Source organism: Gavia stellata, chromosome 2 (assembly GCF_030936135.1).
Source record: "Gavia stellata isolate bGavSte3 chromosome 2, bGavSte3.hap2, whole genome shotgun sequence".
Taxonomy (NCBI): domain Eukaryota; kingdom Metazoa; phylum Chordata; class Aves; order Gaviiformes; family Gaviidae; genus Gavia; species Gavia stellata.
The window spans coordinates 89,232,390-89,249,516 of record NC_082595.1 but is presented as its reverse complement, the minus strand read 5'-3'; positions in this window follow the sequence as shown (position 1 = coordinate 89,249,516).

Here is a 17,127-nt window from a genome sequence, read left to right as displayed (position 1 = left end):
ACCAGATGAGGCACAGCAGTTATGTCAAAACAACCATTTCTCATTCTTCAAAATGCTTGAAAAAAATTCTTCACTTTTCCCTTTTTAGCAGGCAGTAGCTGATCAGAACTGGTAACAGATTATCAACAATAGAAGCTGTGAAGCTGCTGCACTGATTAGATGGTAAGTACAACTAGGGAAATGAAAATCCCAAGCAGAAAAAGTTATAAAACAAGGTCAAAGTCAACCATGGTATGGAGACATGATATTCCAACGACTTTTTATAATCATTGCCCAGCTCAGCAGTGTCCAAATGACATTAACCACCAAATTCCAATCAAAATTCTTTAAAAAGCAATAAAAGCACTTGAGGCAAAGAAACGATTTGAAATTTTTTACTGACCATAAATAAACTTGCACAAGATTTTGCAACTTTAACTAGTAGTGTGCAAATAGTTTTTTAGCCCTAAAGTGATCCTAAAACTAGTTATATCTTTCACAAATATTTTCCATTTTTAACTGTTGCAGTTTCAAATGTTTGATTACATTAAAAGTGGATTTTGTTAGTTGAAGCAAAAAGTATTCAAACAATGTATGTATATCACGTTAGTGCTTTTCTTTCATATGAACAAATATATGTTTAAAAGGGTAAAAAGATTTGTGCTTCTGTAACCCAATGTATTGATGTACATATATCCTATAAGCATTTGTATGGTTACCAAATGAATGAATTCATTATAGCCTACAATTTCTACATTAAACATTGCCCTACATATTCTGTTAGAATCATCTTTCAATGATCTTAACTGAAGAGGAGGATGTAATGTAAGTGACAAGTAATACAAACATTCACAGGTAACTTTCTTTATGTGAATAGCTCTTTTAAACTCCAAAGGACTAATGGTCATACATAATTATGTGCATGTATTCACAGTTACAAATGCCTGTCTTTAGACATGAGAGAAATGTCATTGCTGTTAGCCTCGCACTGGAAAATGTTTCATGTCCCTAATTAAGCAAACCTCCCTAAGAGTTTTCAAAGGGTACAGTTCGGAAAGAAGCAGGGGGTGGGGGGTGGTGAGGATGGGGAGGGGTAGAATACATGGGAGAGCTCAGTTCCCTTTTTGCAAAGCACAGTGACTCTGTGCATAGAAATGCCAGCATGGTCTGACAGTTTGTAACCATAGCAACTCCTGCAGAATCCAGAGGTGAAACCAGAATATTAGGGGTCTCCTTTCTCCAGACCCCTGCGTGGAAAATGAGCAAAAGGGAGAAAGAAAGACTGTAGAGACTTTTCCTGTTCCAGGAAGGTCACAATGTAAATTTCAAGAGTTATTCTTTCCCATCCTCCTCTGCTGAGTCCTTAAAAGTTATTTTTTTTTTTTAAAGAAACCATATTCCAAAATAATATAATTAAAATATTTGGGTGGAAGACATAAGGTTAAAAGGGTAGAAGAACCTTCATTAAAGCGTTTAATTACATACAGAATTTATGCATAAGGAATGTTTTCTTCCTTTCTTAAATATATATAGCCGATTAAATGGTAGGGAACTAAGGTTTTTTTCAGCCATGAGATGCAAACGATATTAATAAATGTTTGGGGTTTTTTTTTTCCCCCTGTAGAGTAAGCAGTTTTCGGAATTAAAATAAGTACTTCAGTTTGCTGTCTTCTACTTGTGTGCACAGGGTCCTTTACTTCAAACATTTCGGAGAATATATTTTTTATAGGGAATTGCTTTTAATAAGCTGATTTTGTGAGCATTTATTCCTCCAGTCAATTTTCTAGAAGGCCTTGCATTTTTTTGTTCAAGGTCTTGCAGCTCAAAACTTCCAAAGGGAGAGGGGAAAAGTTTTGCTTATCAAAATCTTCTGCAGTTTTCATAGAAATGGTGAATGCCAGCTCCTAATCAACTTTATGCCATGCTGTTGGGTTCATTGCCTATCCAGCCAAAGCAAACACACAGCAGACATCTGTAATCACAGAATCCCAGAATGGCTGAGATTAGAAGCTACCTCTTGAGACCATCTGGTCCAACTTCCCCACTCAAGCAGGGTTGCCTATGGCAGGTTGGCCAGGTTTTGGTTATCTCCAAAGGATGGAGACTCCACAACCACCCTGGGCAACCTGTTCGAGTGTTTGTCCACCCATTAATAAGATCCCCCCTTGACCCTTCTCTTCTCCAGGCTGAACATCCCCAGCTCTCTCAGCCTCTCCTCATATGATTGGTGCTCCAATCCATTAATCATCTTTTTGGCCCTGTGTTGGACTTGTTCCAGTATATCCGTGACTTTCTTGCACTGGGGACACCAGAACTGGACACAGCACTCCAAGTGTGTCACCAGGGCTGAGCAGAGGGGAAGAATCACCTCACTCAACTTGCTGGCAAAGGCAATGCTCCTCCTAATGCAGCCCAGGATGCCGCTGGCATTCTTTGCCACCAGGGTGCACTGCTGGCTAATGTTCTGCTTGCTGCCCACCAGGACGCCCAAGGTTCTTCTCTGAAGAATTGCTTTCTAGCCGGCTGGTCCCCAGTGTGTACCGGTACCTGGGATTATTCCTCCTCAGATGCAGGACTTCACATTTTCCCTTGTAGAGCTTCATGAGATTCTTCTTGGCTCAATTCTCCAGCCTGTCGAGGTCTCTCTGAATTGGCAGCACACCCGCCTGGTGTATCAGCCATTCCTCACAGTTTTGCATAATTTATTAACTTGCTAAGGGTACGCTCTGTCCTAGAATCCAGGTCCTTAATGAAAATGTTATACAGTATTGGCCTCAGTATCAAAACTAGTAACTTGCCTCCAACTGAACTCTGTGCCACTGATCACAACCCTCTGGGTCTGGTCGTTCAGTCATTTTTTGATTCACCTCACTGTGCAGTTATCTAACCTGTACTTTGTCAGCTTCTCTATGAAAATGTTATGGGACACAGTGTCCGAAGCCTGTCAAGGTAAACAACATCCACTGCTCTTCCCTCATCTACCAAGCTAGCCACCTCATTGTAGAAGACTATAATGTTGGTTAAGCATGATTTCCCTTTCATAAATCCATGCCAACTTCTTCTAATTGCTTTCTTGTCCTTCATGTCTCTGGAAATAGTTTCCAAGAATAATTGCTCGATCAACTTCCCAGGGACTGAGGTGTGGCTGACTAACCTATAGTTCCCCAGGTCCTCTTTTTTCTCCTTCTTGAAGATAAGAGTGACATTTGCTCTCTTCCAGTCATCAGAAACTTCTCCTAATCACAATGACCTTTTAAAGATAATTGACAGTGGCATGGCAGTGACATTAGCCACCTCCCTCAGCACTCACAGCTGCAACCCATTAGGCCCCATGGACTTATGTATGTCCAGTTTGTGTGGTGGGTTGACCTTAACTGGATGCCAGGTACCCACCAAAGCCACTCTATCACTCTCCTTCCTCAGGTGGAGAGGAGAGAGAAAAATATAACGAAAGGCTCATGGGTCAAGATAAGGACAGGGAGATCACTCAACAGTAACTGTCACAGGCAAAACAGACCGGACTTCGGGAAAATAGTTTAATTTATTACCAGTCAAACCAGAGTAGGGTAATGAGAAATAAACCCAAATCTTAAAAACACCTTCCCGCCCGTCACTCCCTTCTTCCTGGGCTCAACTTCACTCCCAATTTTTCTCTACCTCGTCCCCCTAAGCGGTGCAGGGGGATGGGGAATGGGGGTTGCATCTGTTTGTCACACGTCTCTGCTGCTCCTTCCACCTTACACTCTTCCTCTGCTCCAGTGTGGGGTCCCTCCCACAGGAGACAGTTCTCCATGAACTTCTCCAACGTGAGTCCTTCCCACAGGCTGAGGTTCTTCACGAACTGCTCCAGCATGGGTCCTTTCCACGGGGTGCAGTCCTTCAGGAACAGACTGCTCCAGTGTGGGTCCCCCACAGGGTCACAAGTCCTTCCAGTAAACCTGCTCCAGCGTGGGCTCCTCTATCCACAGGTCCACAGGTCCTGCCTGGAGCCTGCTCCAGCGCGGGCTTCCCACAGGGTCACAGCATCCTTTGGGTGCATCCACCTGCTCAGGCATGGGGTCCTCTACGGGCTGCAGGTGGATAACTGCTCCACCGTGGACCTCCATGGACTGCAGGGGGATGACCAGCTTCTCTGTGGTCTTCACCACGGGCTGCAGGGGCATCTCTGCTCCGGCACCTGGAGCACCTCCTCCCCCTCCTTCTTCACTGACCTTGATGTCTGCAGAGTTGTTTCTCTCACATCTTCTCACTCCTCCCTTCTCTGGCTGCCATTGCACAATTTTTTTTCCCCCTTCTTAAATATGTTATGCCAGAGGCACTACCACTGTTGCTCATGGACTTGGCTTTGGCCAGCAGCAGGTCCATGTTGGAGCCAGCTGGCATTGGCTCTGTTGGACACAGGGGAAGCATCTACCATCTTCTCACAGAAGCCACCACTGTAGCCCTGCCGCTACCAAAGCCTTGCCATGCAAACCCAATACAGTTTGTTTAAGTGCTCCTTAATCTGGTCCTTCTTCACTGAGGATAAGACCTCCTTGCTCCAGGCTTTCCCTCTTGTCTCAAGGGTCTGGGACTCCTGAATGCTGGTTTTACCAGTAAAAACTGAGTCAATGAAGGCATTCAGTATCTCAGCCTTTTCCATTCCATTTGTCATGAGGTTCCCTGACCCATTCAGTGGCAGGCCCACGTTTCCCCTAGTCTTATGTTATTATGTACTTGTAGAGTCCATATCCCTCACCAGATCTGATTCCAGGTGAACCTTGGCTTTCCTAACCTCATCCCTGCATGACTGGACAACATGTCTTTACTCATCCTTGGTCACCTGCCCTTGCTTCCATCTCTTGTGTACTTACTTTTTGAGTCTGAGTTCACTTAGGAGTTCATTTAGCAGCTCCTTGCTCAGCTATAGAGTTTTCCTAATGTTTTTGCTTGATTTCCTGTTTGCTGGGAGGGACCTTTCTTGAGCTTGGAGGAGATAATAATGTATTTAATTAAAATGCTGAGACAGTTGCAGATGATAACTTGGCCTTTATAGTGACACATAGGTAATAGGGGCGGGGTAGACATGACATCCCTGCATCAAAGCCATTCCAGTGTATCAGTGTGTCACAGAACCACATTAATATGTATTGAGACCCATAAATAGGAACCCAAAGTATACAGTGCTCTCTTCCCCTGTTCCATATGTAATATAAACATCACATTAGTAGTAATAATGTTGTTCTGATTATTACTTAGCTCTTTTCAGTCTCTTATCTCCGCTCCCTGGTTTCTTCAAAAATATAATTTGTTTTTCTTATTAGATTGGAGATGGGGAAAAAAATTTGGTATTATATGAAAATTATTGATTCTGACTAATAAACATTGTGTAAATCCAAAATATCCACTGTCACGCGTTTTCAGCAGAATGCAGAACAAGTCTCAGACCTAGGAAATAAAGAAAAATCATTGAAAAATCTTTCTTTTTCTTTTAAATAAAAGTAATTTTAGGCAACTGCAGTCCATGCATGTGTTTTCTACATGGAGAGAGTGAGTCTGAATTTATTGAGTAATCTGTTTAATATTGTTTTACAAATAGTTTTTTCTGTTCTGAACAATATTTTGAAATGTAAAGCATGCAAACCCTAAGTACTAAAAAATAAATAAATAAAATCAAAGGTACATGTAGCTGTGTCTCAGTTTTTCCCTGTGCTTTTAAAACTCCTGTGGAGTCATGGCTTTAAGCTGAAAAACAGGGCATGGCTTGAAGTGAAAAAATACACTAGATTTTGACTAACAGATAAATAAACATTTTTTAAGTTACCTTTTATTTTTGAATCAAAATAGGATATTTCATGGCTCACTCTTATGAAAAAAATTCTTCAGTGTTGCAAACTTTTGCAGCCAGGGTAGTGTATAAATCATGGGTGAGATTAGGTGTATTTGTTGATACACCAGATTCTGTTCTTTCTGCTTTACCAGCTGCCACCCAGGGGTTCTTTTTTCCATTTTCCACTATCCCTTTTTTTATATTTTTTTTTTTAAAAAGAAATGCCCACATTCAATTTGTAACATTCCCTTACTTTCTCTTTCCCCACTCTCTCTCTTTCTTACCTGACAGCTCAAATAAACTTAAATTTATAAAAGGAGTATGGCTCATTTTTATTCCTCCGAGCTGAACATGTATGAAATACAGGTAATATTTTGCCAGGCATTAGATAGAACATTTTTAGGTCTTTCATTTACATAACATTTTTACTGAAAATGCTGGTAGTTTAATATATTATTTAATTCAGCATTTTGTAACCCTTCATAAACTTTACAACTTATCTGAATTTTCACCATACAAACACAAAGTTACAACCTGCCATGCAGGGCATAAAGAAGTCTTTGAACTCTGTAGTTCAGGTTCAACTATTTAAAATGTGACAGACTATTAGCAATGTGCCTTGTACTAGCGTCCTGTACTGCTTAAATACTGAGAGTAGCTCCTGACTCTGGAACAGGTACATCATAGCACACTACTAGAGAGCCAACACCATTTCAGAATATCTGTAAACTTCAGGATCAATGGGAACTGCAAAAGGTGTGTATGGAAGAGAGCACTAATTCCATGTCACAGCAAAAGCTCTGGTTGTATGATTTCAATCATTTAGGAGTGGTTAATTGGCACATATCTTTATTGCATAGCAATGCTTACTGACAAGAATGTCAGTAGTCTGAACCTTAATAGTGTTATTTGGTTTACAGCTTCATTTTTGTGCCCGTAACCAGAGATCACAAAAGGTCTTATCTCCCCGCCCCCCAGCTTTGCAATTCACATGTAATACTGGCATTGCCTTCATCAATATCTAGGTTTCTCTGCAGGAGAAGCAGAGCCATACCATCTGTTCCACTTGTCTAAATATAGTAGCTCAAGGGGAATGTACAGCTGCTCATTTATCAAATTTTACAAGTACCTGTAAAACAAAATGTTTTGTCTGGCTGAAATCCCTGTCTCCAGCTCCAGAGGTTTTTTTTTTTCTCAGATATCATTGAATAGTGTAAATAGCTGATTTCAGCAAGTCACACTCCAGACAGCCACCAAGAGTTTAGGGACTTAATAGAGAAAGTAGGTTTAGACAACTAACAAATTCCTAGTGTGTATGTTCAAGACAAGAACAGTACTATCTATCTCCCTTACATATTTATTTTTCAGCTGGAAAATATACTCAGCAACTCCCCAACCTGAAAGAAATGTTTACAATTTTATTTTTTGACAGTAAGCAGCGGTTTTTAATTTTGTCTCATCATCTCTCTCACACAGCAAATGATATGATGATAATGAATCACATTATTTGCACTGTGATGTCTTGACTTGACTAAGTAATGGAAGCACAGCTATTCTGAAGAAAGCTGAAAGTAGTCAATCTTAGATGTTACTGGGAACAGGCAATTACTGTTGTTTGGGAGCTGGACTTTCCAGTTGAACAGGAAATATGAAAGGGGAATACCTAAATCTGAGGCTGAAAACTACTTCTTAAAAAAAAAATGCAACCAAACAAAACCCACATTAATTAAACATTTACATTTATGTTAAAGGAGGAAAAATAGAGAAAGTAAAAGGAAAAAGCTAAACTTGAAACATTTGCAAATATGGTGGGCACTGAGAACTCACACTGACTTCATTGACTGCAGTGGCACCCAAAAATATCAGGCTAATTCATCTTTATGTAGAAGAAGCTAAAAGAATAGAATGTGGGTTTTATGAGAAATTTTACTGATATAAATCTAACTATAATAAAAACACAGCACCAGAGGATTGAATTATTCAAGCATATATGAGAATTTTCAGGACAAAGGAAGAAATCAACATTTAAAAAAAAAAGTTTAAAAAAAGATTTCTCAGAGACTGAAAACATTATCACAAAGAAAGCACACACAAACACTGTTATCACAGTCCAGGTGTTATGCAGAAATTTATTGCACGAGTTATGTATGAATTCTTCATTTTCATGCTTAGTGTCCATGGATGCTTACTGCAAAATGAAGAAGAACAGGAAACTTCTGAGTAGCCAGGCACACTTGCAAGCCAAATGAGAAAAAAGGACATTTCCCTCTCTCAGAACATGTCATGTTCCTCTGAGCCCAGATCTCAGCAGAGAATCGTACTATTTTGAGAGCAGACTATGAGAAGCTTAGCCCCTTGTGTTTTAACTAGAATTTCAGCTATCAAAAGACAGCGGCATAGCTTCTCAGGCAAGCTGCTGGAAATATGAATAGTAGCACCAGTATTGTGTTTAAGCTGAAGAAGAGGCAAAAGAAGGATAAAATGTCACAGAAGTGTAGAACTACAGAATCATATAGGTTAAAAGGGACTCCAGGGAGGCTCTAGCCTGGGAGACTGGTAACTGAAGACCGAGGCAAAGGCAGCAGAGTACCTCAGCCTTGTCTGGGTCTGCTTTCACTGAATCACTCACCCCATTTGGCAATGGCCCCATATTTTTGTTGTTTAGTCTTTTCTTAATAATGTAACAGTAGAAGCTTTTTTTTATTGCCCTTGATATCCCTTGCAAGTAACAACTCAAATTGAGTTTTGTTTTTCCTAACACCAGCCCTACATGCCTGGGTAGCGTTTCTAAATTCCTCCTTTTGTTACCTGTCCCTGCTTCCATCTCCAGCATACTGCACATCTAAGTAGCTCATTTTCATAGCTTCTGGAATTCAGAAAAGTCTGACCAGTTGTGAAGGTATGAAGGCAGAGTGTTTTAATGCGTACATCAAGAACTGAAGCAGCATTCACAAACTGGCCTGTTACAAGCTGGATTTGTTGGCACTGAGGTATTTTTTTCGCATGGCCAGTCATAGGTGACAGAGAAGCTGATAAGAATATTTGCACAGGTTAAGAATGATATTCGATTCAGATATTAATTCCAGATCATATGGATCACACTCACTATTAAACATATTGCAGATTTTCCAGTTATGGAAATGGAAGCAGAAAAATAAAGTTCTGTAAAGTTTATTTTTGGAGGCACTTAAGAGAATTTAATGAATGTTGTGTATGTTCGTGCTAAAAAAAAATCATTCTAGATTAGAAATGACCTTGTCTGTGGTTGGAGACAAAAAAAGATTTTTGCTAACTTATAAATTTGCTAAATATTGGATTGGTTTTATAATTATTTTATTAGCCACCTATAAATACAAATGTTATTAATCATGATTTTCATACAATCTAGATCTAATATAAAATTCCCATTAATGTAAATGAAACATTAGATATCATAATACATTAATCAAATATGGATTAAGAAATGCTTAGTGAATGAATAGTTGAAGTAGATAAGGTAAAACATCATATCTATTATGTTGATTTCTTGGAGAGGTTCCGAGGCAATGGTTATTAACTGTCCTATTACACATGAGAGCTAAAAAACCAAAAGGATGAATATGGACAGTGGGATGGAGTTAGCCTCATTCTATTTCTGTGTTTTGAGACTTGGTTGAATAAACAGCATTCATTTCAACAATAATGAACTGTATCTTATGCCTTAATTTCTGCTGATATCAACTTGTAAATTCCTGCAATAATTTCAGAGTGGCTACTTATCTGGGCAAGTTTAGCAAAGTATCAGGTGACTAAATGATCATTTCTAAGAAGATTGGCAACAGCATGCACTCAAAATTGACAGTATTATATTTTTAATAAGTTTAATCATCTAAGTAAATAAAATCAGAGGTCACTTTCAAAAAATTTCTCCACATCAATCTGTTCAGCCTTTACTAAGATCAACACAGAATGAGCTCCTGCTAAGTCTATAAGGTTTCCACTTCCACTTACTTACTAGACAAAATGCCTCTTCCACGAAAAATGTGTAAAGCAGTTATAACCTTCATAAACAGAAAAGCAAATTACCCATCAAACATTTCAGATATATGGTTATTAAAGAACTGCTCTGATGAGTTTGTGCTGCTTATCTGCTAAGAAGAAACAATTCCTACTTCAAATTTGCTATGCTCTTTTGTGGATGGTAGGTCTGTATGCAAGATGAAGCAGACAGCAGAGGTGATGGTTTATGAAATGTCACTCATACTCCATTGTGTGACTAACAGTCTGACAGATGCTGAAAGTGGACAGCACAAGTCTTTGTCTGTCTACCTGTCTATCCATCTTCCTCTCTCTCTCTCTCTCTGTCTCTCTCTTTCTCTTTTTATCTCTCTCTCACTCTCTATACCACTCACTGAAGTGTAATGTTTCCAAAGCAATTATGTTCAAAGAAAAAAGCTTTCTTTATCTTAGCACAGTATTTGGACTGGCAAAGGTGGCAGCTATAGCAGATAAAGGAGAATTCAGGCTGATGCCCAGATTTGGAGGCAGTAGTCCAATGTATCTGCTTCTGAAAAGAACTAAGGTGACAAAGGGAGTTTGGCAGGGATGGAGCCATCAAAGTTTTAAGGTCTAAGGACATTTACAAAAAGCAGTTCTTCACGGCAGTTCCCAACTCAGTTATGTATGTGCCCAGTCCTAGTCATACTAAATATACTCTCACAAATGATGTCTTCTAGCAAAGAGCCTTCTGAATTGTGATAGCCTTGCACAGACTAAATGACAGCACATCAGGCCATAATGCCTCAGATTTTGTATTCTACTGTTTTTTAAAATATAGATGGCAGATATATATCAATAGTATCACCAAAAAAAAAAATTCAGAAAATAAAATGCCCAGGAATCTATATTTTAATAGTTAAAGACCTCTGAAAAGTTTCATAGTATTATAAATGCCCATTGCCTGTGTTTTTTATGGTGGTTTCTACTTTAAGAGGAAGTAAAGGCCCTAGACTCTGCAAACTACATAACTGAGTATACCTGTCGCACTTGCAAATGCCTGGGAAATGAAGTTGCTGTTTTGTTTAACTCTGTTTTGCACGATCCTTGTGTTAAATGGTGTAGATATTCATCTGCTTATGCTGTATTATATGAAGCATTGAAAACAGATTTAACCTAACACCAGCTCACATATGAAACATATATTTGTCTAGTGAAAGTATATGAGAAAAGACCTAAAAAGAAAAAATGAGAAAATGTATGCATTTTGAAACTGCTCATTGTAAAGGCCTGATTATTACCACCAAAGCTACCATGCAAAAAGCTGTGTAACCAGAATTAACCAGCCTGGGGATTCCATCAGTGCAGACAGTGTGTCATACACGAACATAGGCTGTTCTTTGCTATCAGCAATAATGCCCATTCCAAACATTTTAGTGGTAAGCCTAATGTCAGATGCTTCACAATTTGTGGTGTAATTGTCTTTCTAGAAAAAAAAAAGGCCTTCCACATGACTGCTAGCTTTGCCCAGTTTAGTAGGAATATGTCAAGTGCTATAAGCCACACGGAGAAGAATTACTTTCATCAGCTGTGAAAATTTATATTAACTAGTATAATTCACTTGTCCACACCTTATTGAAGAGACAATGGATTGCATACGTTTTTGAAAAGGGTATAGTTGGGTGCCAGAGCAGACTGCTATCTGTTTATATTTCTGTGGCAGCTGCACTGTGCATCAGATGGGCTCTTTTGCAAGGAGGGGCAGGGTGCACAGTTGTTCACTGAGGTGATGTTGAATACAGGGATCCTTTGAGCAGACGAAGCAGAAGGGTAACACCGGGCTGCAGGAACCCTGACCTTTGATAGCAGGCTCAGTGATTCTAGACACTCTCTGCAACAGAGAGCAGAACCATACTGGATATATTTGTAAATATTTAATTTAAAATTTAATTGAAAAGATTTCAGTTTTCAGTATTTGTAGATCTATCATGCTCTAAAACATTCTTTTTTACTCTGATAAAATCTGACTTTAAAGATTGCAAACCTTCAGTGTTTCATTCCATTTTATTGTGGTCCAGTGCTGCACTATCCATCACTGTCATCTGGGAAGTTTAGAGTAGAAAAACTTGTAAATACACATACCCACCACTCACCCACCAGTCCCACACATGGCTTTTTAAAGTTCTACTTTGCTCAACCCAGTAATAGACTAAAAGAAAATACTTTACATGTAATGGCTAACTTGTGGCAGCGAAGTGCAGTGAATGGCAAAGAAAAAAGCAGCACTCCCTTCTCTAGGGAAGGCGATGGGGGACATTGCAAAGGTGGTGGGGGACCTGCTGGCATTTAAGTAACAACTTTGATCAGCTCAGCATCCTTAAGCCAGAGAAACAATGTGGAGAAGCAATGTGGAAGGAATTCTTCCTAATCACATTCCAGTAGGATCTTTAAACGCCTTTATGCCTTCTTGTTATCCTCTCTGTTTTCACCACATTCAGAATGTTTTATATATTTTGGACACACACTCTTTGTTCTTCTTGTGCACTAAACTTGGTTCAACTCTGCTCTCAAGGTTACATTCCTACAGTGACCAGCAACAGATCATTTTCAGCTTCTGCTTATACCTTTGGAGGCCTCTGGTGGCATCCTTGTGTCTGTATTAAGGCCGCTGCTATCATACTACTTGGGGTCTTCACTACATCAGAATCTTTTTCACTCTATCCAAGAAGATTTAAGAAAAGTAGATGAGGCATACTAGTCTCCCCTCATGCTGGCTTTAGCTGGGGTCCCATCACACTGATATGGCAGTATTTTAACATACTAAGTTGTTATATTTTGACTTAATACACACTTTTTTCTGCCAGCTCACTAGAAACCACAATTATTCCATGTTCCTCTACCAGCACTCCACTGCTGATTAATTCCCTTTAGTTTAAATCCATGAGGATGATTTTTAAGCTTTGTCCTCTATAGGGATTACAGGTGTAACATAAGCTGTAGAGAATAGAAATTTCACTAATTCAGTAATGATACAATGTGGACCTCAAATGCCTTCCTAGATAATAGCAAAATTAAATTTTCCTTTCTCATGTGTTGGAAAACTTTAACAATTAAAAATAGGACAGTTGTGCTCTGTCTGTGGACTAGCATGACTAGACACAATGACTTGTTTGTACCACGGTCTTTTTGTAATATGATCAAAGTCAGGACACAGATCCAAGCACAGAACTGCATATACTATAAACTATTACCATGGTCCATGAGACAGTTTCAGCTGGGATAAACTGGGCCAGGAACCATTGCATGCAGCTATCCTATTCAGTAGGAGTGTTCAGTTTCACAGATGTAAACCATGCTCTCTCTGCTCTCTTCAGGGTTAAAGAATGGTCAACAGCCCATTTTATTGACTAATGTTGGCATTGTTGATTATACAAAACTGTACTAAAAAAAGTATGTCTGGAGAATGTTATTGCTACAGTTCTGGTCTCTTATATTGCCTCTTCTTTACTCAAAAGAGCAATTTAGTGTTGCTTCTTTCCTCCCTTGTTTGAAACTTTTGTTACCTTAAAACCCTGAAGTTGTTCCAGCTCTTATTTATTCTTCATTCTTCTGATATTCTGGTACATTTTAGAAAATAATAAATTAATTTTAACAGCTGGTTTTTTAGTATAGTTTTGTCTGAATGTCCTACTTGTTCAGATTTTTTTGGGTTAGTTTCATCTCATTTGGTATGTTCCGAACTTCAGTTTGGTTTGGTTTGGCCAGTTGGACAGTTTCTGCCTGCCTTCCAAGATATCTACATTAATTCTTATATAAAGGTTATTTATCATTTGCTTTATTTTTTTTCTCTTTTATTCAATTTTTTTTTTATTTCTTTTTTCCCCTATATTCTTCAAATTACTTTAGTACTTCTGAGAACCACCATTTAACAAATAAGCACTCTGCTTTTCCAAATAAAATTCTACTTTTCCAAAGAATACATACAACCTACTAGAAACAGTTCAAAAAGATAATGTTGATTTGATTTTCAGATAGTGACAAATGTTCCTGCTTTGTCTTCTGGCTACCACAAAGAAAGACGAGATCGTATAAAAGTGTTGATGATACCTCTCTGAAGCAGGGGCACATTAGGAATAGTAGAGCAGTCATTAGCTGGTTTTCTACAGACTGTGAATTAATCTTCAAATAGAAAAGAAGTTGTCATGTTTATCATACAGTTGTGAAAGTCTCTCTCCCTGTCTCCCCTATTGATACCGAATCTCAGAACTTGCAACAGGGAAACTTGGAAATACCCAGGCAAGGTTAGCAGAGAAATTCTTCCGCTGCCGTATTAGATCATCTGTCTCTCACTGCTGTCTCTAGGTGCTCATAGAAAAATGCCACAGCTTTTTTAGTCTTATGTTATAGATCAGCACTTCCTATTTGAAAAATGATAAAGATCTGCTATTGCTGTTTGATCATTGTTAATACAAAGACCTTATTCAGGATTGCCACTGTAAATGCACCAGACTTGCATTTTGATTTAAGTAAAAACAAACTAATGTAATGTAAATTTGACAAATTTTCCTCTCCAACAAACCTAGAAGATTTGTTTGTGTGTATATTCATAGCCTTTGAAAGTTTTGGACATCACTTTCGCATCCGACATATTCAGCATTACAATGTTTGAAAAAGGAACTTTCTGAAAATCCTATTTCACAAAGTAAATAACAAAGGTGATCTCTGTCCTGGCCTAACGTAATAACCATGGTCACATGTTCATTGTTCTGTCTGGAAGTATCAGTGTATTCAGTTCACAATCTGTCTTTTTGCACATAGATTTTTGGTTAGAACAAGATATTTATGACCATCCAGGATGCCCTGTTTTGCATACACCATAGATTCTCATCCACTGTGACTTGCATCAAGTCTGCAGTTCTTTCTCAATGTTATTATATGTGTGAAATGATGATTTGCTGCGTAATTACCTTGCCTCTGATTTTTTCTTTCTTTGAAATAGATGAGCTTTTTTTTTATTCATTATTTTCAGCTTATTTTTAAAAATATTTAATATTCAGTGTCTTTCTTTGCCCACCACCTTTTGTTTAAAACAGCAAATTATTTTCTGCATGGAAAATGTTTTGATCCAAACAAGAATACTACTTTCGATTTCTCTAGCAAGAGGCATAGATTATATAACAGTCAAAATGCAACTAAGAAACCTTCCCAAAACTGTAAATAAATTTTAAAAGCTTTTTTTAATAAGTCATTTTAAATTCTGTCTGGACTGTGAATCTGTTCAGTTACATTAACCAGTTTAAATATTAAAGATACACCTTAAATGGCACTACATATTATAGTGGAAATCAATGCAAGATAGTGTGTCGTAAAATACTTCATTTGCATTGTAGAATTCACTAGTTAAAAAGGACATTTTGGAAAAAATCTCCAGGATAGAAATAAGGAATAATTAATGGAAACATGTTCATCTCATTGTAATTTTGTTTTCCCTTTCTTCAATGCATGTGATGATGAAAAGGGTATTTACTCCTGTACTCTATGAGATTTAATAAAAAATACAGTTAATTTGCCTTTTGTTTGCTCTATGCTGCTATGCAGCTGAACAGTATGTCCATCAGTTCAGTGTTAATTCTTTCTACTCCAGAGTAATAAGGTCTAAGTTGTCACCTTATGCCACCATGAAATTCTGAATGACAAATTGGAATCAGCTTATAGTTGGGAAAAATATGTTATTCGCTTTATAATTCTCTCTTCCCTTTCTGTTTTCCTTTTTCTCTGCTTCCTTGTCATTATTCACCTTCATTCATTCATTATTCATCTTCATTCTTCATTTGTTCTGCATTCTGTAACCAGTGTGTACTTAATGTCAGATTGACCCTGTAACTCAAACAATTATGTCTCAGACGAGAGGAATAGCTTATATTTTGGCAAGAAAATTAACAGTTGGTGGGATTTTTGTTTATTGTAGCTTGCAACTTCTTTTTTCCACTGTGGGGCAAGACATGTTCGATGATGGTTAGGAAAATCTTGGTGGTACTATTATGGCATAAGGGAGCCTGAGAAAAGACATGTGTACCATATCTCATGAATTACATGTTCTGCTTATGATGTGCTTTGAGCCTGGTTGTAGTTCAGCTTGTCTCCAACAGGCTTAAGTAGAACCTACCTTGGGATAAAAACATTGTGGGCTGGGCTGTAACACGCTTGGCCTTATCTGCAGCTTAGTTCTTCCAGCTGCTTAGACTGTTTGAAGTGCTCCGTATATACCTGAACTTTTCCTGCTGATAGAGGTTGAGATTCTGACCTGGTCTGAATGTATGCTTAAAGAGTATGAACTTTAATCAAATCTGTATTCCAAAACAAATACAGAACCTGTCCTCAGCTAACAGAAAGATATATGCTGAGTCTGCTTGAGTATTGTGGCTAAACTGTTGACTACTGCACATAGTAACGCGCCACAGACTCCATATTAAGTGAGTACTCTGGTTAGCAAAGGAACAAGAGCTCCATATTTCCCTGTGGTTCCCCAGGCACTTTGTGTTCCAGCTGGTATGTGACAACCAGCACTGAAGAAGTGCAAACTGCTTTTTGAAAACAGGCTGAAAGGACTTTATGTAGCACACCTTTTTGACGTGTTTCCCTTGTATCGCTCTGCATGGACAGAATGTTTCAGAACATCTCATCTGCCTGGTACAGCTGAGCACCTGAACGCAACACTCTAGAGGAAAGCACCTTAGCCTGCAGCATTTTAAACAAGTTAAGACTCTAGATTACATAAAAGAAGGAAGACATACAGTCATTTACATAGCCAGACGGCTGGCATTTCACAGAGAGAGCTCTTGCACACCTACAAATCAGGGATAAAGACCTTCAAGTGTCTATAGTAGTCCATAAATATTAGGCTGTTTAATCTCACGTAAGGGATGAATATGTCAATATTGCAGAGGTTACTTGATAAACTCTGCTTGACATTGCAGAATGGCTGACCCCCATTCACCTATGCTGTTATGAATGTCTTTTGACTGTAATTAACATATAAATCATACAAATATTTTCTTTCTTCTGTTGCCACAAAATTAATGTTATTTCCAAACACCTATAAGAAGGCTGAGACATCATGTTTACTTCCTTCAATAGATAAGGCTCCAAGCATAAGAATCATTTTATTTATTTATTAATAATCTGGTAGCATGATAGGTAGAAGATGCTAAAACATTTGTATTAATTAGTTTTCTGAACAGATTTTTGGTTCTTCGGAAGCACATTATAAATTATAAAATGCTAAACATTAATTTCATGTTTGTTCATTCAAAAATAATGCTATACATTGGAATTTTATCCGTGGTGATATGGCAATATTTTAT